Here is a 26,211-nt window from a genome sequence, read left to right as displayed (position 1 = left end):
ATGCCTCTACCTAATCCAGTTTAACAACCACTCTTGATCAAATCACATCTCCAGGGAGATGATTTAATTACAGTTTCAAACATACAATACTGAATAAGGATTAGAAGAAACAGATTAGGATTAAAACATGGCTTTTTTAGGGTTCTTACATCTTTTCAAACCAGCATACAGTAATAACATGGAAGAGTGGTTTGATGAAGAATATTTTAAAGACCTGAACTATAGTGAAATGCAAAATGGTGGAGTAGGAAGTTTTACAGATAGCTCCCTCCACCAGAAAAATGAATGAGCTGGAAAAAGAGATTAGAATGAACTAAATGGTAAACTTGGAACAAGACTAGATGTTTAGAACAAACACAGAAGTGTCAGAAGAGGCAAAATGCTGCCTAGATTTCAGCTTTAATAAATGAAATTGAGCACAAACCAGTCCCATTTCTTAGCTTGAATTACAGCTTTGCTAATGATGGCAGCTTCAGAACTGAAGAACTGATTCTGGGAGTGGCCTCTTGTGAGCAGGGTTGCACAGGAAACTTCATCTCCAGAAGTTGAGATTGGAAGTTAAAGATGGATTGGCAGATTCCAGAGGGAGTAGTAGGGATGCTAAATTTGGTTACAGCCCTCTGGAGAGTAGCAGCTTCCAGCCTTCCATAAGCATCCGTTGTGATTTAAAGAGTGAGTACACATTTTTCCTTTCTTTTGTGTATGTTTCTTGGTTTAACAGACCCCTTAGGTGTCAAATGATATGCTCATATTGTTTTGGCCTCAATAGAGGCAACTTATGCCTTCCTCTTTGTATGTACTGAGAGATTTGGAGAGGCAATGTACATTTTTCTTTCTTTTCCTTTTCTTTTTTTATTATTGTTGGTGTGTTTCCTTTTCTCTCTCTTGTATTTAATCTTTCTTTTTAAATGTTTTCTTTTTTTTTTTCTCTTTCCTTTTACTTGGTATAATACAATGAAGAGTGGCAGAACTAGATTTCAGGAGTTACCACAATACTCAAAATACTCAGAATATGCAGTTCTCAAAAAAAGTAGTAAAACAAACAAGGAGACAGAAACGTCCAGCTCATTTATGACACTGAATTCCAGATATTTGTTTCTCCTGTGGATTTCTCTCTCCATGTCCAAGCTACTTTGCTTATACAGGTTTCACCCATATAATATTAAGGAAAGCCATCATTCAGTTTGGGCACTCCTTAATTAATACATTACAAATATCCCCCACCCCCATCAATACTAGGGGTTGTGATCTGTGCATGCCTTTTTTGGGTGACATGATACAATTCCTAAAGAGACATAAGAAAGCTGGAATGCTATACTAAAATCAGAAAAAAATATATTTGAGGTCAAGAACTATTATAAGCATAAAACAAGAGTACAATTTCAATTCAACAAGAAAATATGGCAATTTTAATCAGATATTCACTAGCAACAGTTTAAAAATATATGAAGGAAACATTGGCACAATTGAAGAAAAAAATACACAAATCTAGAATAACATTTAGAGATTTCAATACAACACTTAAAATACTGGATAGAAGATTTAAAAGGAAGATCAACAAAGAAACAAAGCACTTGAAAAACACCATAATTCAACTAGATTTAGCACCCATATACATAGAACACTTCAACCAACAACAGAAAGATATACATTTTTTCAAGTGCTCATGGATCATTCTCCAAGATATGTCATATGTTAGCCTATAAGAAAAGCCTCAATAAATTAATACATTGAAATGATAAAAAGCAAAATCACTTTCCACATTAGAATGACGCTAACCATCAACAGTCAAGGGAAAAGTGGAAATTTTCAAATATGTGGGAATTAGTGCCTTCTTAAACATGAAGAAGAAATCACAAGAGAAATTAGAAAATACTTGGGAATTAATGAAAATGTAAACCCCTCATGCCAAAACTTATGAAATACAGAGAAACATGCCCACAGAGAAATTTATAACTCTGAAAGTACATATCAAAATAGAAGAAAGTTTTCATATCATTAGCCTAACTTCACATCTTGAAGAACTAGAAAAAAAGGAGCAAAATTAGCAGAACAGAGTAAATAATTAAGTTTAGAACAGAGATCAATGACTAGAGAATTGAAAAATAAAGGAGAAAATCAACAATAGTAAAAGTTGGATTCTTTGGGAAAAAAACACAAATATTAAGAAAATTCCTAACAAAGTTCTGTCTAAATCATTTTGTACTTTCAGACAAAGAAAAAAGAGCAGAAATCTAAAATTAGAAATGAAAATGGTGACAGCACTATGGATTTTACAGAAAATTTTTAAAGAAGTATAAGAGGAAACTATGAACAACTGTACACCATTAAATATGTTAATCTAGATGGAGTGGAAAAACTCCTAGGAAAGCACAAATTTTCTAATCTTGCTCAAAAATAAATATGAATTCACAATAGACCTATAACAAGTGCATAAACTGAATTGGTAATCAAGAAACTTCCACCAAAGAAAAATCTAGGACCAAAAGTATTAACTGATGTTTTCTGCCACATACTTAAAGCAAAATCAACATCAATTCTGAAACTCTTCAAAGTATTCAAGAGAAAGGAATGTCCCTAATTCATTCTATGATACTAGCCTTACCTTAATACCAATGCCTGATAAAGTCTTCATAAGATAAAAATATTAGACTAATTTCCCTATCAAAATTCCAGCAATCTTTCTTCAGAAATGGAAAAGCTGATCTTCAAATTCATATGGAGTTGCAAAAGGCTCTGAAAAGCAAAACATTTTTTAAGGGAAGACAAAATTAGAGGACTCACAATTCCTAATTTTAAAATGCACTAGAAAGTTACAATGATCAAAACAATATAGTGCTGGAATAAAGACAGTCAAATGAATCAATAGGGTAGAATTGAAAATCTAGAAATAGAACCACACGCTTATGCTCAATTGATTTTTAACAAGATTTTAAAGTACATACAATGAGAAAAAAAGTCTCTCAACAAATGTTTGGAAAACTGGATAGCCACATGAGAAGAATGATGTGTCGCCCTTACATCACAACCATATAGAAAAACTAACTGTAAATGAATCAAGGACCTAAATTTTAAAAGCTAAAACTATAATACCCTTAGAACATTATATAGGGGAAGATCTTCATGACCTAGGATTTAGCAATGAATTTTTATATATGACACCAAAAGCATAAGCAACATAAGAAACAATGGATAAATTCAACTTCATTAATTCTTTTTTAAGTTCATAAAAGGATATTGCCAGGGAAGTAAAAAAATAATAATAACCTTCATGATGGAAAAAAAATTAGTTGCAAACCACAAATCTGATAAGGACTTAATGTCCAGAATATATGAAGAACTTTAAACATGCAACAGTAACAAAAAGATGAACAACCCAATTCTAAAAATATCAAAATACCTCATCAGACATTTTTCAAGAGGATATACAAATGGTCCATAAGTACATGACAAGATTATTAACATTGCTGGGCTTTAGGGAAATGAGATACCACCCATAAGCATGGTTATTAATAAGAAAAAATAAAGGAAAGTAGTAACTGTCAGAGAGGATACAAAGAAATTAGAATTCTAATGCACTGTAGGGGGAAATGCAAAACATTGCAATCCTGGTGGAATGAAATATGACAGTATTTCATTTTTCTGGTTGCTGAAGCAAATACCATGCAGAGCGTTCACTTAAACAATGGGAATTTATTGGAATTTATTGACTCACAGTACTTAAACTTGACAACCCCAAAATCAAGGCACCAACAAGGTTATACTTTCTTCCAGAAGACTGTGGCATTCTGGGGATGGATTCTGGCAATGCTTGGTGTTTGTTTTTTCCACCACATGACAATGCATATGGTGCTACTGGTCCTTTCTCTTCTGTTTTGTGTTGGCTTTCACCCTGAAGCAGCTCACTCTGAGGCCTTCCTTCTCTGTGTGTGAATTTCACTCTGCTTATAAAGGATCCCAGTATTTGGATTAAGACCCATCCTCATTCAGAGGGATCATACTTTAAAGTAGCCTCATCACAAGGCCCTGTTTATAATGGTTCTCAGCCACAAGAATGGACTATGTTTAAGAACATGCTTTTCCTGGGTACACAGATCCAAGCCATCACAAGTGGTCCCTTCAAAAGTTAAATATATCGAGAATTACTATATGACTCAGTATTGCCACTTCTAAGTATATAGCCAAAGAAAGTTACAACAGGGTTTTAAATAGATCCATGTACAACAACCAAAAGGTACAACCATTCCGAGTCTCCATTAACAATGAATAGGTAAGTAAAATGTGGTATATACACACACTGGAATATTATTCAACCATGAGAAGGGAGGAAGCTCTGAGACATGCTGTAACATGGATGAATCTTGTAAACATTATGCTGATCGAAATTAGCAAGGCATATACGGACACATATTGTATGATGTCACTTAGATATCCGGAAACAGGAAATTTGCAGGAAAGAAAGGATGAGGAAACAGAAGAAGGTGATGTTCTTGCTTTGTGAGATAGAGAGTGCTTGTAAGTAAATTAATAAAAAAGACCAGAAATAATATAGCCAGAATAGACGTAAATCTCTATAATAGTCAATGTCATAGATAAGAACAAATATTTTCTCTTTGAATCTCCTTCTTGCAAGTGAAGATGAGTATTTGATTTTGAAACCTGAAAATATTGGGTTTTATACATACCAAAGGATGCACTTGACATCAACCCATTCACTAATAATGTATACCAGTTTTCACCAAATAACCTTGATTCGCAGTGTCCTGGTATCTATTATTTTTTCACAGTACTCCTAGGGCAAAAGAAATTATTAAAGTTGTTTGTAAAATCTTTTATTCCAAACAACTTAGCCATTTATGTTACAACAACTTAGTAACCCTTTGAAAAATGATTCATGTAAATGGAAAGAAAAAATAATTTTTAAATTTCATTTCTTACAACCGTAATTATGTTCTAATGGAATATGTGCCCTGCTGCTGAGAAATCATCTTCACGAAGATATGACATCTAAAGAAATATAATTTGATATAGTGTTGAAACTGTGAACTACCTTGATGTGAACAAATGAAGCGTGGGCAGTATTTGAGACAGCAAAGTTTTGCTGTTTCCTTGGAAATTCAAGACATCTTATGACAACTCTATGACTTTGGCTTGGCACACTGTTTGGGCACTGCAGATTTATGCAATGTAATATCCCAAAGAAAATACTGGCAAAAATATAAATGGATACAAAGTATTTTAGACAAACATATAAATGAGCAGGTGTAAGAAGATAAAATGATAATTTTATATTACAGACATTTAATTTCGGAACTATAGAGTAATCAATCATCAAAATAATTGAAGCACTATATAGAGGGGGGTAAAAGATCCAATATTATTTGTTTAAAATATTAAGAATCCATGTCACTAAACTCTAGGAGTCTATATTCTTTGCTTATTGTATCAAAATGACTTGATAAACATAAAATATTAAAGGAAATGCAAGTACAGCATTAGAAATATATAATAAAATAAGAAAAACAATTTTAAAATATTGAACAGTTGGAGATACATTAAAACTATTTTAGAGGAAGAGTATGAAAATAATTTAGGATATTAGAAGCAAAGAATATAAGCCAGATGGCCCTAAGGACAAATCACATTAAACAAGGTATCCAGAAGACGGAAAATAAAGTAAAATAATAAAAAATATGACCAATATTTTGGTCAGTGGATAGTATGGAACGAAGCTCTAGTTCAGATTTTCTTGTTACACACCTAAGAAGAGGTCATTGATGTAGGAAACTAAAAAGAATAGAACCAATTATCTTTTGCTTTTTTTCTTCCTTGACTAGTGATCATTCTTTATGGGATATTTTGCATATGAGAAAGGCAAAGATTCTTATTAAAACAAACTATCAATATAATAGTAATGTTTGAGTATATGAGAGCATATGTATTTATAATGCAATAAATATTTGTTGGATTATTTATTAGAGAGAAAAATTTGCCTTATAGGTTTTGTTGTAAAAATAGCTATATATGTTGCATATATTTATAACAGTTACATAATTTTATATACTTTGTGGTATATATTATATATGCAATATATATGGAACATGTGGGCATGCATCACATGACATATTAGCATCATCATCTATGTTGGACTATTAAAATATATGAGCGAACAGAAAAACATATTTTCTTTCTAATGATGTGATACACTATTCAACATTATTTTTGGATAAATTTGTACGTGTTTGTAATCTCTTTCCTAAGGTGTAGAAAACCAGAAACAATATAAACCTGAACCTCTGAGTTCTGCTTCATTAGTGGTAGGCAAAGATTTCCTCCATTTAGAACATAACCATCAAATAAGGAGAGTATTTTGATACTGAGCAGGCAAAACTGAAAAAGAAAATACGTCAATCAAAGTTCAATGCTTCATCTGCCCAACATCTCTCTCTACATATATATTGAGACTTTTTCTCATATGTTCATTTAAAAAAACTCCCAAATGACATAAAGCATTTCATTCTCCTCTTCAAAGAGAACAAGCACACATCTTATCAATAAGGCATCTTGCCCTGTGGTGGTTTGAAACTGTATTTACCCCAGAAAAGCATGCTATTAAAATTAAGCCATTCCTGTGGTATGGACCTATTGTAAATGCAATCTTTTGATAAAGCTATTTTAGTCAAAGTGTGACCCATCTCATTCACAATGGGTCTTAATCCTCTTACTGGAGTCCTCTATAAATGGGTTGAATACAGAGAGAGAAAGAAATATGCCATGGAAGCAAGAAGCTGAAAGCAATGAAACAGAAAAGAAAGATGAGACCAACAGGTGCCGCCATGTATCTTGCCATATGGCAGAGCAATCAAGGATAACTGGCAGCCAGTTTTGGAAAGAAAGCATTGATTTGATGTGACCTTGGTTTGGACATCTTCTCAGCCCTGAAACACTAAGCTAATAAATCCCCATTGTTAAAAGCCAACCAATTTTATGGTATCTCTTTTCAGCAGTCTAAGAAACTAAAGCATATCTTACATCTAGAATCTGTGGCTTTCATCCTATACAACTCAAAGTATTTTACCTATTGACTTGCAAAATTTTGAAACTATCCAAATTTTCCCAGGTTTCTATGGCAAATACTGTATACTCGTTTGGCTTAAACACAGTTTTGGAGTCTAGAAATCTAAAATCAAGGTATCGCTAGGCCATTCTTTCTTTCAGAGTATTCTGATGCTGGCCATGCTGACATTTCTTGGTTTGCTCCTTCACATGGCGATCTCTCTATCCTTCTCTGGCTTCTACCGTAGTTTCTACTTCTGTGTCCAACTATTTTTTTCATAAAGACTTCATCCATATTGAATTAAGATCAAAGCCCGGATTTAATTTGATCTCATCTAAATGGGATCCTCAAAGATCCTGTTTACATATGAATTCACTCTCACAGGACCAGGGGTTAGGACTTGAATATGTCTTTGTACAGGGTATGAGTCAGCTTACTGCAGTGTTTTGTCTTGGTGAAGACCATTGAAAATACACACAGAAATATTCTCTCTAATAAATGTTTTCATTATTATAGCCATACAAATATTTTATAGAATATTTTAAATGCAAATATCCTCCATATCCAATTTCCCAACAAAATAAAGTTAATATTTTTAGATGTGTATGTATGAGTGTATTGTGTGTGAATGTACAAGTGTGTATGTGTGAAATTTCATATTGCTATGCACTGTTTTGTCTTTTCTTATGGTTAATATTTCATTTTTAATATTTCCCAAGTTATTAGATATTGTTTGAAAATCTTACTTACCCAATGGATTGGTTGTAATTTAAATATATATTTTTTTCATTCTAATTCCTATATTTAACAATATAATAGAGACCAGTGTTTTAATACTGATAATGATCTATCATATTTTATGTACGTTAATGTCAAGCAAGACATCAAGTACTTGAAATGTTAAATCTCATTCAATCATCATATTAATTCTATGGCTTAGATAAGTATATAATCTCCTTTTTTCACAGATGAGAAAATTATTATATACATATGCTAATTGTATATATATAAAATGTATATATAAACGTGCATAATTTGTATTTCATTAAAACATAGGCAATCTGTTGATATGATAGCTATATAATCTTGTAATCTGTTGTAGAGAGAAAGCATGTTTGTGTGCATGTGTATGAATTAAAATGATAAACGACTTGTCTAGAGAAATTATATCCACACAAAAGCATACACAAACATACCATATAGTTATGTAATATAAGTGAATCTTTACAAAATATTATCTCATGATATTCATGAAAATTGGTCAAGACATACCTCTAAGCATTTTCATAAAAGTTTTGACTACCTTTGGAAGTCAGGGTTTTAGGTATGAGAGAGGGTTAAACAAGTGTCATTCCTTATAGAATGTTGCCTTTTTAATAATCATTGCCTTCTTATGGGAGTCTGTATAAGGTTGATTTTTTTGAAAGCCGTCAATAAATGAAAAGAGAAGAAAAAATGACAAGAATCAAGATTGGGACACAAATATGGCTCTTACATTGAGAAAGTTAGAGAGATTTGATGTAAGAAGGCAAAAATTATATACCAAACCATATTCCAAAATCATAACAATGGAAAAGTTTATTTAAAAATGATAAGCACATTCCTGAATTAAAAAAAAAAAAACTCTAGGAACTGGAAATATAAAGGACACCCAAGCAAAATGATGGAAATTAAACTACTACCTTCTATAAAAAGGTAACTGTCCTAGATCATTTGCCTTGGTTCCTGGGATTTTTAATTCCCAGAGGACGAGACATGAAGCCACAGACACCTTGCATAGATAAGCAGAAACAACTCTGCATAATGCTCCATCCTGGGAAAGAATGATCCCACTGAAAAAAAACTGTAATTTCTACTCAGGTGATACAGCAAGGAAGCAGGCCATCCACTTTGGTTATGAGCAAAAAAGAGAATTTAACTATAGGAAATAAGAGACCCCCACACTGTGAAATGCCTGGATTAGAGTCCACAACCTGGGGAGAAATTAATCTAGTTAAAGTTGTATATTTGTGATTCATAAAAAAGGAGAGAATAGCTCTTAATTTAGGAATTATCAATTTCTGCCAGAACGAAGAAAATACATCATCTCAAGGGACAGAATTTAAGCATCATGCTTGTAGGTGTACTTTATTTGGAAAAAAGATAGCCTTGTTTTCTTTGTCCTACACATTGTGGCAATAGCTAATAGATTGAATTTATAATCATGTACTTTTAAAAAGCAAAACCTCAGATTTCATGACTAGAAGGTTTTGGGAAGACAAGCGGGGATGGATCTCTCAGCACAATCCTGGAGCATATGAATGTTTTATCTTATATGAATGTTCATAAAAAATTCATTGTAGGTAAGTCTCTTAATAGTAAAATGCATAAGATGACTTGTCATGTGGATTTAAACAGTCTCTTTCCCATCCAGTTTAGTATTTGATCAATGGGAACAATAACAAAGGAAAGCAATGTGAGAGGCAACTAATGGCCACCAACTTTAATAAATGCCTAATTTTCCACTAGCAGAAATCAATAGAGTGGGGATGATGCATCACTGGCCACATGTCTGGTAGTAATTTTTCATCACAACTTTCTTTATGCTGTACATTTTTTCACAGAATTCCATATAGCATTGTTTCTGATCAAGGTACATTATTGCAAAAATATTATCTATCATGTAGAAGAAGTTGGCCTTACATGAAATTCCCACAGATATTTCAGTTACAGCACCAATGAGAAGACCAGATATTTCAAATTAAGGGCTGCCATTTCAAATCCTTGGAAGTGATTCATTCATTAATCCAACAAATATTTATTGAGAGCCTATTAAAGACCTAGTAATTTTCTGGGACCTGGCGTCGAAACGTGAAGAAACCAAACAAACCAAACTTATCCTCATGGAGTCAACATGCTAATGGACAGATTTAGGTGTCAGTGATAGTATTGCAGCATTACTGGAGCAATGAGGAGGTACATATGCATTGTTGGCTTTTACTGGCAGTTTTTTTGGTCAATACATTGCAAAGTACCCAGGGTCTTATGATTTTCCATATCATAATATAATGTCCTTTTTACTTGCTTCCAACCTCCCCCCTCCCTGCCCTTCCACATGCTAGAATGATATCCTTTGATATTTGACAGAGGTCAAATAATGTTTGCATCTTATCCTTATTTTCTAAGCTGATATATTGGCTAACACACACTAAGTATTGGATATCTGTCGAGAATTTATGCAATAAAAAAGTAAGCTTTATTGGGAAGATTAATCATGCTTACTTAAACTCAGTTTTGCACATTATGTGTTGTCTATATTTCTATTAAACCTTCATTTCAGTTCAGGACTAAAAGGCCAAATAAGTGTGTCAGCAATGTTAAATGCAAACAGAACCACAGTGAGAACGTCACAGGAGCTGAGACAGATGTAATGAATCATGCCTTGAGGGATCAGCTGCTCACAGAAGAATTCAGTGTGATGAGAAACTGCAGAGCAAAAAGCCAGGGACCTGCCTTGGACACAAGCTGTGAGAAATGAGAAAACAGTAACTGTCTTCTTTATAGCACTTCCGTGATAACTTCAATTATGATTTAAATTAAACCATGATGGTGTATTTTTAAAAGAGACTGATTACAGTTTGGTCTTTTGACATTTATTCTCAATAATCATACCTACTTGAATTTCTTGCAGAAGTTTTCTTCCCATGCAAGCTATAAATTTTCAATTGTGACTTTGGTATTGTTTCTGGTTAACTTCAGAAAGTTATCGCAGAAAACATTAAGTGAAAGAGTATCCATTTCCCAACTGTTTCACTAAAGCCAAAAGTAAGAATATATGTTCAGAATGATGTTTACTATTTAAACTCTTATCATTCGCATTCTCTTTTATTCATTCCATCAGTTAATTTTTTGTTATGGCTAATACTATGAAGTGAATTTACATTTAATTTCCTCAAATTATTGTTTTCTAACTAACAATTTTTTTTGTATTATTTAATCATCTTTTTAAATATGCTTCATGTCTTGGGCAGATACATTCTCTGCCCACAATCTATGGAGACTTTTGACAATAAGGAGCAACAAGAAGTATGTAAGAAAATGTACAAGAGTTTTCCTTCATACAAAAAACATCAAATATTAAACAAAACATTTTTAATTGCCTCGAATCAAAAGTGTGATGGAATTACTACAAAAAATGGAAACTTTGGCTTTAATTCCATATTTCAATCCAATAAAAAAGAAGAGGGAAATAGATATGACGTGGATAGGAAAGACCATTAATGAATATATATACAAAACCAAACAAAAAAGCAAACAGAACATGTGATCAACTAAGAGTAAAGATTTAGCCTGAGAAAAATGTATGGAAAGTTAACAAAATGAAAAAGAAAAGAAGGGAAGAAGGAAGGAAGGAAGGAAGGAAAAGAAAGAAAGAGAGAAAGGAGAAAACAAAAGAAAGACCTTGTTACAATTCCTAATGGGCTCCAACACCCATATTCAGCACATTCCTTCTTTGAAACTCCCATTTTACCACATGGATCACTCTGGCTCTCCTTGAAACTTTGAATTTACTTAGAATTTATAAAATCATTCTGCCAGCTCTCAAATTGCCTTTTCATTGTCTCTTTATCCATTTCTATTTTTCCTCCAGGCTTATTGTGACAGATGTTTTCAATTACTCTAATTCTTTGCTCATTTTGCATATTTCTAGGTAATATATCAGATCTTCCATTAAAATAAATCCAGTGACAATTCACAAATTCATGTTCGTAATGTAAAAAAGCAGAATCTATTAAAGATTATCCTCTGAATGTCACATACATGCCCACATTGCCTTCAGAACACCTATTCTTACAGGTACTATTTTCAATCAGGTGTTCAACCTCCCTTACCTGGAATCCTAATACCTTGCCTGACGCTAATGTATTTCCAATTAAAAGAATGATTTTTGTAACACACATTTCATTCCATCCCTTAGTTAATTTCACTCCTTTGAATTGTCTCTGCAATTTCCAGGATAAACTCAAATTTTCTTAATATAGTATGTAAAGGAACCATGAAAAATTCTTGACTGCTTTTCTAAGATCACTTCCTGCAATATGTCTTACTCTTCTCTTAAAACAAAACAAAACTAATGTTCCTTTACACAATAAATTAGCCTCTTTAGAAGTTCCACATGACAGTTTATGTAACCACTGATGTTCAATAATTTGTCATTTTAACAACTGTAAATTCATTAAATCCTGCACTTTGGACCTATGTAATGATTCAGATACTAATGAAAAAAACACATAGAAAGTAATCAAATGTGCAAGGAGGATTATGTAAATTTGAATGTCTCTGTTAACATGGCTTACTGATATTATTTCCTTTTATTGGAGACCACTGAGAACACAAATTGTGACTTCTCTTTCATTGCATATTCTGGTGCAGGTCATCAATATTTTAGAACAAGAGAACACTTCAGATTTAATTTAAAAGAATCTCCACTGAACTATCTGAAAAAACTTTACTCACAAGATATTATATACTATTTCAGTATACATTTAAATACATAATGGTATGTTGAATCGCAATTCTATCCTAATGAGGTTTTTCCATTTATTTCCTAACATAGCATCCATCTAAAAAATACAATAGTGATTCTATATGAAAACCAGACTCAGTTTATTATTTGACTGATTTTGTAATCCTGAGAATAATACACAAATTGAATGAAAGTGCAGAAAGAGATTTTTATCACTAAAACACATTTTAATATCAACAAAGCATTTATATTTCATATCAAAATTAAAATATAATTAAATGAAAAATTATAATGAAATGGCTCAAAGAAATTATGGCATGAAATAATTCAATTATACAATACAGCCTATACAATATAGGCTGTATCAGACGGTCAGTAACCTGATGAAAACTTTTTTCTTTATAATCTGTTTTTATGCTCCTTATTATCTTCTCACTTTGAGTATTCTATAGTTTATCTTCCTAAGTGATGGCTCACATTTATCTTAGTATTTAACCGAACTTATGGGTTCAAGTCTTGTGTTTTTCCTCTTCTCCTTTTGCATTAATGCCTTTGAACTACCAAATTTCATTACTGCAATTTTCTAGAGAAGACAAAAAGGAGGGATTTACCTCACAAGTACCATCCAAACAATCCTTAACTTTTGACAACTGTTTTCTTCTTCTTTTCTTTTTTCCTTTTACACTATTTTCCAATGGCAGATCCCAAGAAAATCTCAATGAAAAAAATAATAATTGTTGCACATTACAGGATTTTCAAAAATGATCTTCCAGAATATTGGGAATCTTTAATATTTAAATGAAATATTGGTTTAAATGTAGCAACCATAATCAGAGATGTCTGTTTGAGTCCATTTTCAAAGTTAATACAAAATATGCTTTAAATTACAGCATAAAATATGCTTAGACATTTAATGTGGCAATCATCTTGCATATAAAGAATTTTCTGACCTTTAAAAATTATCTTGCTAGAGCATTCAAGTTACCAAAAATTTTCAAATAAAGCATTTTTCATTTTATTGGTATAACCGACAAAAACTCTGGAAATAAATGATAATTGATTAAGAATTAACAAAAAAAAATTTTGATATTATACGTTCTTTAAAAACTTAGTATTTGCTTATAGGAATAACCATTTGAATTGTCAGACTATGAGAAGGTAACTTCTCAAGGGGATACATAAATATTATAGCATCATCGTATGTAATACCATGTTGGAAGGGACCTATTTGTATTTCTTTATCTCTAGCATTTGAAAGATATAGAAAAAAAATGAAAGTCAGAATAAGGATTATGTATATTTAAATATATTTAATACTGTTACTTTTCTGCTATAACATGTTTTTTTAATTTTCATTTTCATTTACCAAAAGATAGAGTTATAGAAAAGAGATAAAATAAAGTAGATGCTATAAAATATATTTAATAAGAAAGCAACAAAGTTAACAATGTTTACTTGAAATATTTTTTCAAGTTCTCAGTTTTATGAAAATTATAACTGTTAGATTATAGGAGAAATGAGGCTTTTCCAGAATTGTAATGAACTTTTTTAAAAAATAGAACTTTAAATTGGCTGTGTGTTTTAAAAGCAAATATTAATGCTCCAATTTTCCCAGATTGAGGGCGCATTAGTTCTTTGGTACTTTAAGCTAGTTCATGTGTCATTATCTTTGGTCCAGATTGGTATTTTGAGCACTTCCTTCTTCTAGCAAAACAAAAAGGCCTACGCTTACTGAGTAATTCTATGAACAAGAGCAAAAATCAGCTGTCACTAGAAGTCTTGGTTTCTTTTGTTTGGAAATAACATCTAGAAGTCTAGTACTAGCCATTATGTGTGCTCATTATTCATTCAATAGACAGACAAGAAGAAAAAACTATACAAACACACACACACACACATGCCCACATATGTACATTTATCATCAATATTTGGAATATGAAAATGAGATGATGGATGGAATATAATTAATACATTTTTGAACAAACATTTCCCTGTGTATTTACTATTTTAAAACTTTATGGAATAAAGATACATGATGAATCACATTTAGATAACAATAAACCTAAGAAAGGGTTGAAACTCATTTTCATTTTGAGTCACAATGTTCTTTACAAACAATTTACAATCACCCATCAAGATACATATCCATTCCCAGTGCCTGCCCATGCAAAAAAAAAAAAAAGATATATATCCATCAAGTTCAAAAGTGAAATATAATTTATTATTCAAACAGGACTCATGTGTCCTGATACTTTTTTTAAAATTCTAATTAATAGCTAACCCTGAATTCATATTTTACTATTAATTGGTTATGCTTGAATCACTTTCTAGACTTTAGACATCAAATGAGTGATATATGATAAACAGAAGACTTATAATGCAAAATTTGATTGTAGCTAAGACTTCCAAGCTATTTGCATCACATACTGTATTATTGACTTGCCTATATCATTTTATTTAATGTCATGTGCCAAGTATTTTCCCATTTTAAGAAGAAACAAACTGTTCAAAAAATTAAACCAATTGAGGGTCTAATTCAGTAGACAAGGAGAAGTTGCTTAGTCATGTAAATTTTTAGCATGTTTCATGAGTATTTCTTATGCATGTCAAAGCTTGAGAATAGCTGTCTATGACTGTCATGCTGCTAGTAGCTGATATTTGATACCAACCACTTCTGTTAAACATTGCAGCTTATTGTAGAGAATAGATATGATTATTAAGGAATTAAATTATTAGATATTTTGAATTTATATGAAAGAACAATTGAAAAAATAAATTGGTTTTTCTTTATAAATATAAAAGCAAGCATAAGCAAAATTAAATTTTGAAAATAAAAATTCAATATTTGTCCAAGTCTTTTTTATTCTCCAAAAGCAGGCTTTGGCACTAGGAAACCTTAGCTCAAATCCTAACTTAGCTTTCTGATCCTGATGGATAATTTTCATTTGTACAACATAGATTTGTTGCATTCCAGGCACAGCTCTGCGTACAAGAAGAATGCAATGCACAAGACGGTGATGATCTAGCTTTTAAGTAACTTATATTCAAAGGCACACTTTTCAATTGTCTCTCATTCACCCACCCAGTTGATGAAGGAGGGTTTTCCAGCTTATGTTCATGGGGATGGCCAAATCCGTGGCATCAACAGTAGACAGATGAGATTGACAGCGGCTATGAGTTTACGAGTTTCACATACTCAGAGTCCACAGAAGGAAGACAGCAGATGGACACAAGGCCACATGAGGATTGCACTCTGGGACAGAGTGAACAACCTGGGATTATGAAATGCAAAATGCTTGAATTCTCCCCAGCCCTCTATTCATATTCCTTTTCTCACATACTTACTTTCCTTAGCACAGCTCTTGGTGAGATTTTTGACACCATTCTCCCTAGGACTCACTTCCTTGAGAATAATTCTGAGCAACTACAGGGGGCTTAAAATTTGCCTCAGAATGTATGAACCATTTTTCTCCTCTTTTAAAAAGGAAATATCTTTTGTAATATAAAAGAAATACAGTAAAATTACTTGTGAACATAGGTATGTGTTTCTATTAATTTTATTGTTAAAATGAAATGTGGATTCCAAATAATAATCCCTAATGTATAAATCTCATTTATGGTAGTTTCATCTAAATGCCTTTCTCTATATACATCAAATTTTTTCAGGGTTTGTCTCTGGATTTTTTTTTTTTTTTTTGCATGGGCAGGCACCGGAAATCGAACCTGGGACTCTGGCATGGCAGGCGAGAACTCTGCTTGCTGAGCCACCGTGGTCCACCCTGTCTCTGGATTTTTACCATCAAATCCCATATTAAGAATGAACATTACTTGCCTTGGATTAGTAGGTTCACAGTTGAAATGAACACCATAAATTTCAAGAAAGAGGTTCTCTGCCTTTAATTTAAAAGTTGCATGTACTTTCTATTCCATTTATATCAAATTTTAAGAGATCTCAACAAGGGGGGAAGAGAATGCAGACAAATAAATCAAAATAGATGGTATCTAGGTTGAGACAGGGGGTGATTTTTCATATAAATGTTAAGATTTTATCCTTTACAATTAAACTGACTTTGAAGTTTATTGTCTTGTAATATCTATTTCTTCAGTTTCCTTTTCTGACTATGAAAGCAATATCACCCATCGGAAATGCCAAAACCCATTAGAAAGTAATCAGTGCTTTTCTTGATTACTTCCTAACATGTTGGATTTATCATCTCTGTTCTTTCTTAAATATATAACATTTTTATGTTATAAGACAGGAAAAATGCACGTAAAATCTTAACCAAAATTGGATTTAATACAACCACTTTCTAAGGGCACATTAAGGAAGTGTTGATGGATATGAAATCTACTCTTCAATAATTAATATGTCAAATTTAAAATATGAGTGCATGGGATCCAGGTTTGATAATCATAAATGAATGAATTGTTTCTTTTTAAAAGTGAGTCACTGGTACATTTGAATTAGTATATGTCTCAAATGGACTCTAGTGACCTTAAATGCTCACTGAAAAAATATGAGCAATTTAATCATTTGTAAGAGAAAGCCCATTATGATACCAGGACAGAAGCCACAAAGAACTGTATGTAAGAATAATGCATGCCTTAAATTGAACATGAACATCCTGAAAATAAGTACAGTTAATGGACCGATTATGTAATGTTCTCGGTTGGAATGATAATCAAGCTTCCATTTCGTTCCCTAACAGCTAGCATAAAATATGCACAGTATTTACCAGTGGACTTAATTGGTCCCCAGAAGTCTCTTGGTGTTCGGCCTCCATCTGAATCACATACTACTAAGCAGATCTTTCCATAGTTTATTGCAATAGTTTCATTAAATATATATATTATATAAGAAACATCATACACTGATAGTTATATTCAAATAATAATATAGTATTTAATGTTATTCTTTCCAATTAACTGAAACAGTGGTAAGTTAGTTAACATCAATTTTTTACGCATCTTATTCACTTTTACATAAAATATTAATTATTTATATAGTTTAAATAATTTTATTATGTCCTAACAAACATCAAGGAGGAAATCTCTGCTTCCCGACAAGAAACCTTCTACCTAATATTTTATAAGGATGAGACTTTCATTTGTTTTCTTCACTGCCTTATCTCGGTGCTCAAAACAGTTCTAGAGATATTAGGTATGCTATAAATTTTTGCTGAATGGATAATGAATCTTTCACTGAATGAATTAGGCCCCTAGATATTAATCTCAGAAAATAATAATAATTTTTCACATCAAACCCTGGGAATTTTTCCCCAGCCACACTCACACACACATGTGCATACACACACACATAAGCATGTTGTAGAAATTAATATTTTAATTAATTCTAAATAACTAGAATTTAGAAGCTGATGTTTGTAGAAAGAGGTCATTTTCATTCAAACAAATGATAGGCTTTCTACTTCTAAATTTCTACTAGATTACTGATTAGATATAAAAGCATAACAGAAAACTAACATCTAAATCCTTTTAGCACTCTTCAATGCATTTCCAAAGATAAAAATAAAGCGGTTACAGAAATTTTTTCTTCAACAGTATTTAAACAAAACTATCTCAGCTGATAATATTGACATTGCTTAGTCAAAAATGTGAACAGGCCGAACTTATTCCAATTTTGGTTTTGCTCAGCAATTTTATTTCTCATCCTCAATTTACTCATTTCTTCATAGGATCGTCTCTACCTTTCCACTTGTGGAAGTAGTCCTTTTCATACTCTGTGGAAATATTTACCTACAAATTTTATAAGATGAAAGCCATAGATTTTAATACTTTAAATTTTGCTCTTCCCTGAAAATGTTTATGAATATGCTCTTCATTTTAAAGTTCTGATGAAAACACATCCTTTTATTTGGGGACATAAAAGTAACAGTGATGAAAAAGAACAGTTTTCACAAGTATTAAATGAGGGGAACAAGCACACAACCCTCAATCAAGTTCTTTTAGAAGAACCTTTTCAGAGCAGAAGTGTGAAGCTGAATTCACATCTGTGGCCCCATTTGCCCACACCTCTTGTCATGGAATTCTGTACACCAAGCACACTTCATCATACTCTCAAATTCTTCCAATTGTCATGAGCTATGAAAATATTCTTGCCTTAAACTAACTGGAATTGACATGTATACAAATAGAATGAGTTCTTTTTTTTTTTTTTTCAAAATGGATGCCAGTTGTCTCAGCCAGTTTGTCTATTGTTTTGCCACTAATCTGACCTATGTCTAGTATTTGTATATTCATGCTTCTGTCTCTAAATTATATTTTGTATTTTATAGATTAGCAAGTTTATCTTACATTGATATTATACTTTTTAATTATTAGAGTTTTATTATATAACTGAAAATTTAGCTAAATTCTCCCAACTAATTTTTCTTACTCAAAATATTCTTGAATATTACTATACCTTTGCTTTTCTACATGAGTTTTAGAATTAATTTGGCAAGTTAGCAAGTTCCATCGTGTTGAATTTTAATTAAAATTAAATTTTACAAATTAATTTTGGAAAAATATATAAGGAATGCATGTATTTGGAATAATAATAATATAATAATCTGCATGAGTATATTAATTTCAATTATGTTTGAAAATACTTATAAATAATTTTAAATAAATTCTTCTACAATAGTTTCACATATTTCAATTAGAAGTACCCCTGGATATATTATATTTTTGCTTGTCATTATAAGTGATCTTATTTTCAATTTTTACTTTCTAATTGTTTCCTGGATATAAAAATGTAACTGTTTTTTGCATATTGATTTTACATGCAGTCAAATTAATAAACTCTGTTGTGAATCACGAAATTATATCTGAAGCCTAATTTGAATTATCTCTGTAGAGAATAACGTTATCTATGTATAATGATGCTTTAGGTTCTTCCTTTCTAATATTCACAACTTTTATCTCTTTTGAATATGGCCACCAGTATATTGCTGAATACATAAAAACAATGATTTGGAGCACCCTTATTTTGTTCCTATGCTAAAAAGAAATTTTCTATTGTTTTTATTTAAGAATTAGGTTGTTGTAAGATTTGGTGTATACGCATCTACATTTAGAGGTTGTCTTTCATTCAGAGCTTGATAAGAAATTTTACTCTAAATTGGCATTGAATTTTAGCAAGTGTTTCTCTGTGCATATAATCTAATGTATTTTTAATATTAAAATCTATTTAAGAATAATGCATTTAAAGTTTTCCCATAATTTGGGAAATGTTCTTTTAATGAAACTGTACAATCAGCAATTGTGAAGGGTCTGAAATGTAGCTGCAACTTGCACTCTGTGTGTTGTGTGGTATGTGTGTGTCTGTGTATCTTTATGTGTGTGTATACACAAGACCTCTGAATTAGATATCAGATCTTTGTAACTCACAACAGCAAGTATCCAGAGAAACTTTATGGTGCCGGTTCCAAACACCCGATATCCCAAAGGGTGACTCAATAAAAGTCAAATGTACAAACAGTAGGATTGTGCCACAGAACATGAATCTTGAAGCTTGAAGCTTACATAGAAGTTGAAATATCTGTTCTTCCTCCTATCTGGAAAGAGAGAGAGAGAGAGAAAGAGAGAGAGAGAGAGCACACGAGAGAGAGCACTTATCTTTTACTCTGGAAAAAACCAAACCCTTTATTGGGGAGGGGGTATCTACACCAGAATGTAAGCATTTGGAAAGGAGAAAAGAAAGTTCCATTACCCTTTCAATGATATCAGATGGTGTAAAGGATAGAAGTAGCTTTAGGTCTACATGTAACACATGGAAAAATGAAGAGCAAGTGGTTCTGTTGAAATAAAAAAGACATTACCTTTATTTCATGTCAGTGATTGCTGCTTAGGATGCTGAAACCCTGAACAAACCAAGAAATACAGGAAAAGTTGCCTTTCAATAGAAACTTGCCTCAGAAAAATAGAAGCCAGAACTAAATTTAGATAAATCACAGGAATGGCACTTAGGCACTGTAAATCCAAGGTCTGTAGGTAATATTTTAATTTGGAAGAAAAATATGAAAAATTATATGCTAGTCATAATCAAATCCTGGCATAACTTGTAGAGCTTTGTAGGGGGATATCCAACTTTTAAAAACTTGCTACAGATAACAGACCTCCTTCTGATCATTTTCCATGCCCAGTACTCACTGCCCAATGGAATTACTGCAACTGATCTTCTGGCCCCCATGTCTGATTTTCTAGCCTTCTTGCAAATTCTGTTAACTTTCCAGTATACTTTAAAAGTTAACTGTTTGGTACAAATTTTTCTCTACATGCATTATATAAACTTATAGATTTTGATTCTTAAATATTTATTTTTTGATAGATAACTGAACAAGAAATAAAATGGTTCTGTCAATTTCTCTATTTCACTGTCAATTAGTACTTTACATTTATATTTTAAAAATGCATTGTGAGATCTTAATATTAGGTTCAAAATTATTTAGGCTAAATACATGTTCCTGATAAACAGTTCTTCTTGTATAATAATCCCTATCATATTTCATATTTTTTGCAGACTTTCCATTGTATCTGATTGTTACTGGCCTATGCCAGCTTTCATTTGACTTTTATTTGAGCTTTATGCATATCATATTAATGTCAAACTTGTTATTCCCCTAAATGCTTTCCATTACATGATCTTCTGACTTGTGCTCTTTGCTATTGAGAATGTAGTTTTCAATTTATTTATTGCCTCTTTATTATAATAAATTTTTATTTATGATTGCTTTTAAGAACTTTTCTTTTTCTTTAGTGTCTAAATGTGTTTTTTAGTGGGGAGGGGCATGACTGATGTGAATCACGCTTTGGCTTGCTGTACACATTAATATGAGAATATATGCTTTTCATGAATTCTGGAGTATTCTAGTTAATCATCTTTTGAAATGTTTTCTCTTAAGCAATATCTATATTTTTCTCCTTTGAGAGTTCCTATTGGATATATTATAGAATATCTGTTTCTAGCCTTCATGTTTCTCAATCTTTGTTTCAAATTCTCTACTTCTCTGCCTCTGGTTAATTTCCTCAAATCTATTTTATGGTTCAACAAATGCATGGAATTATTACTGAACCCATCTACTGAATAATTTTTAACACTGCATTTTCAATTTCAATCCCCTAATTACTTTTCCCAATATTCTACTTGTGTCTTCTAATCCATTTTTATATGTATTTAAAACTATATACAAGATAACTTTGTTATAAAAATCTTTTTGAGTAGAGTTCTACTATTTATGTTTTTTCTTATTCTTAGTCATAGTGGATTATTGCTTCAAGCTCTTTGAAATTATTTTAAAGTTTGGAGTTCATTTTCATATGGCTTCATTTGTGAAAAAGTTCCAGGTCTGTATTTGGGTGTGTTTATTGAAGAGGTTTTACCTTTCTTCCTACCTGTTACCCAAGGAGAACCATTCTGGGGCTATAGTAACATAAATGTCTAGGCTTGAGTTTTCCCATCTATGAAGTTGTGCTGATTTAAAGCTGTTATGCACCCCCAAAAAGGCTATGTTCTCTTAATCTACTCCTGTGGGTACAGACCTATTGTGTGGGGGGGGTGCTTTTTATTAGGTTGTTTCAGTTGAAATGTGGACCACTCAATTCAAGACAGGTCTTAATCCTTTACTGAAGTTCTTTATGATAGGATAAGGGTCAGAAAAAAGACTAGAGAGCTCAGAGATAGAAACACCCAGACATCTTGGACAGAAAAGTCCCTGGGGAAGAAAGCAAGGACCCACAGAAACTAAAAGAATCAGAACCTGAATGCAACAGAATCCAGGGTTGAGAAGGAACAAGAGACACTGGCCATGTACCTTCTTAAGTGACTGAGAAATTTAGATGCTTCTCAGCCATTCTTCAGAGAAGGTATCGTTATATTGATGCCATAATTGGGATATTTTCATGGCCTTAGAACTATAAACTTGTAAACTAATAAATCCTCATTATAAAGGCCAACCCATTTCTGGTATATTGCATTCTGGCAGCTTTAGCATACGAAAACAGATTCTGGTACCAGAACAGTGGAGTCTTGTGATTTGCAAATACCAAAAATTCTGGAATGATTTCATAAATGGATAAGGCAAAGATTCTGGAACAATCGTGAAGTGCTTCATAGGAAAGGCTTAGATTACTTTGAAGAGACTGTTGGTAGAAATATGGATGCTACAGGTTCTTCTGATGAGGTCTTAGACAGAAATGATAAATGTGTCATTGCAAACTGGAAGAAAAGCAACCTTTGTTTTAAAGTGGCAGAGAATTTGATAAAACTAAGTCCTGATTTCAAAGGAAGAATTTGAAAATGACTAGCTGGGATGCTTAACTGAGGAAATTTCCAAACTAAATATGTAAAATGCAGTCTTGTTTCTCCTTGAAGGTTATAGCAAGGTGTGGGAGGAAAGATGTAAGCTGAGAACTGAATTATTGGGTATAAATGAACAAGAAATTGAGGGTTTGGAAAATTCTGAGTTTCCAGAAAGTGAGACCACAGAGGCTAGTGCCCATGTGAGATTTAAACAAACATGGAAGGACCAGTCAGTCATTTTGATGTGAAACAGGCTTGGCGATGGAGTCAAAGAAAGAATTTGTGGAATGTCCTATTGTATTATGGTTGGGACCCCTGTGTACTACATGTGAAACTTACATGTTTTGTGGGTTCTATAAAAGCAGAAACACTGCCAGTCTTGATTAAATCAGACTGGAAAGGGACAGGTTGAAGGAAAATGTATTTAAATGCAGAACGATGGAAGCGAAAGTCTGGAACCAAAAAATCTTGGACCAGGAGAATGGACCCATCCTTGAACTTGAACAGGGTGAGTTTACCCCAGAGTGTGCAGAAGATGGGACTTCCTCTTCATTGTTCAGGAAGAATACTGCCACCCTGGGCCTTAGAGAGAGCAGAACACATTCCTCTGGGATTGGGGGTGCCTGGAAACAACCCACTGTTTAGAAAGGGGTGAGGCTATGCCCTGGAGATGGCAGAGAACCAGAGTTCAGCCTCAATGCTTGAAGAAGGTAGAAAGGAGAACATGGAGGCCTCCCTAATGTTTGGAGATGTTGGAGACCTCATCTCAGTGCTTGGAGAGAGTAGGGCTCCCAAGGAAGCCCTTGGAAAGGGCTGAACTGCTGCTCTCCCAAAACCTGAGGTAAAACATCATTCTACATATGGCCCCCAGTCCTGGAAATCTAATTACATTTTCTCTGCAGGTTTTGGTATCTATTTGAGAAATTTGACCCCTCTGCTCCTTTCAATTTCTCCTTGTGGACATGATAATGTTCACTCTATAACTATCTCTCCTTTGTATTTCAGAAGCAGATAACTTGCTCTGAGTTTTGTACATTCATAACTAGAGGAGAATTTGTCTTAGAACAGACCACCCCTGTAACTGATTTTTTTGCATGGGCAGGTACTGGGAATTGAACTCAGGTCTCCAGCATGGCAGGCAAGAACTGAACTACCATGGCTCGCCTGCCTGTGACTGATCTTGATGAGGCTTTGTACTTGATAATGTTTCTGAAATGATTTAAGGCTTCTGTGATACTGTGATGAAATGAATATCTTTTGCATGTGGAAAAAAACATGTCTTTTTGGGGTCCAGAAGATGGTATTCTGTTTTGAAGCTTCTATGGACTCTTGAAACAGCTATGTTCTGTTAATCTATTCCTGTGCAGGCAGGCCTATTGTGAATGGAAACTTTTGATTAGGTTGTTGCAATTGAGATGTGACTCACCCAGTTCACGGTAAATCCTCATCCTTTGCTCCAGTTCCTTATGAGAGGATAAAAGACAGGAAAAAGCCCAGCGAGTTCAGCAAGGCAAATACGCAGAGATCTTGGAGAGAAAATCCCCAGGAGAAGCAAGCAAGGATGCAAAGAAAATGGAAAGAATCAGAACCCGAAAGTAATGAATGCCTGGAGAGAAGGATCAGCAGGTGCCAGACATTTGTTTCCCATGTGACAGAGGAATCTTGGATGTCATCAGCCTTTCTTTAGAGAAGATATCATTCTGTTGATGCCTTAATTGGGCCATTTTCATGGCCCTGGAACTGTATATTTATAGACTAGTAAATCCCATTGTAAAAGCCAACTCATTTATGGTATATCGCATTCTGGCAGCTCTAACAAGCTAAAGCAGAATGTAATTTGAATTTGAACTTCAATCCTAGTTTACAGCAGGCCAAAGTTAATAAATTGTCATGGGATTTTATCATTATTATACAGAATAAGCATCAATTCAGTTGAGAGAGACACTTTTTGTTTGTTTGTTTGTTTTTAATCTTGTGGTTTACTACTCAGTAAATTATACTAGTTTACTCTTTCTTAAGTGAAATGGTGTTCTGGCTTTATCCAACAGTTTTATTTCGGTATTCTTGCCCTTTAGAGCCTGGGGTCCCATATCCTGTACTCACCTACCTGCTAAAGCATGAAGCTTTTTCTTAACAGAAAACTTCAGCATCTGCTGATTATTCTAGTTTTCTGATTTCTTTTCTATATTTTTGAAAACTGATTTTCAACGTCCCAAAACACCCCAGATAGTATTTATAAGTAAATACAAATAAAATATACACCAGAACTTCAAATTATATGCAATTCCACTGAGGCAGAAATAAAGGTTTGGGCATGTGTTTTATATTTTTAATAGAAATATACAATACTGATAAAATATTATAAATTCTCATATATTACTTGTGGGAAAATTGATGTAATTTTCTGGAAAGCGATTTGGCCACTTATCCAGGACTTTTAAATTATTCATCCAAATTAATCTAGTAGCTATTCTCCTGGGAAACCAAATGTATAAAATTCTTAAAAATGTTAACAAATTATTATGCAGACATATTCATTGTAGCATTATTTTACTGTATAAAATATAGAAAGAAATAAATTGCCAAACCACAGGGTAATACTTACATAAATTAAACTTATTTATGTAAAAATTATTGAGTAAGTATTTTAGATTGCTGAAAATAATTTAAACTTATTGCAGTGGAAGGGTTCTTGTATATAAAATAAGGGAAAGTAACATGGATATAACATTTGTATATCATTATGATCTCAGGTATGTATTTCATGGAAACTAAGAATATTCCATAGAAATATTGCATATAAATTGTCTTAAAATCTTTACAACAATTGCTAATGAATTTGTTTTCTTGCCTTTTTAGTTTCATCAATACGTGGTTCTTAAATAATCAGGCAGAATTCGTGGATAAAATAATTCAGCATTGTTTCTAGGAGAATAATGGTTAGATAATTGTTTAGAGTCCTTGTTGATAATAACGTATTTTGATGTTAGTAAATGTTAAAATATATGAACTTCAATATCAAAGAGAGTGAGTTGGAAAGTACCTTATCAAATCAATGTTAGAAGTAAAATTAGAAAGGATAGCATATGGAAAATATTCACTCTCCCACTTTATCTCATTTGTACTATAACTAAAAAAGCTTAAAATAACTTCACAGAACCATGACGTAGTAAAATTAAAAAAAAAAATTTAATCGATAATTATTTCCTAATTAAAAGACACAGTGCTTTTAAAACCTAATGAATTATTTTAATTGGGGTAAAATGTATGTAACAATCATTTTAACCATTTCAAGCTAATTCTTTGACTAAGTACTTTGACTTTGACAATACTGTGTAAATTCCA

Source organism: Tamandua tetradactyla, chromosome 10, assembly GCF_023851605.1.
Source record: "Tamandua tetradactyla isolate mTamTet1 chromosome 10, mTamTet1.pri, whole genome shotgun sequence".
In the NCBI taxonomy this organism is placed as follows: domain Eukaryota; kingdom Metazoa; phylum Chordata; class Mammalia; order Pilosa; family Myrmecophagidae; genus Tamandua; species Tamandua tetradactyla.
The sequence above is the reverse complement of the archived record's forward strand: the minus strand, read 5'-3'. Positions refer to the sequence as shown.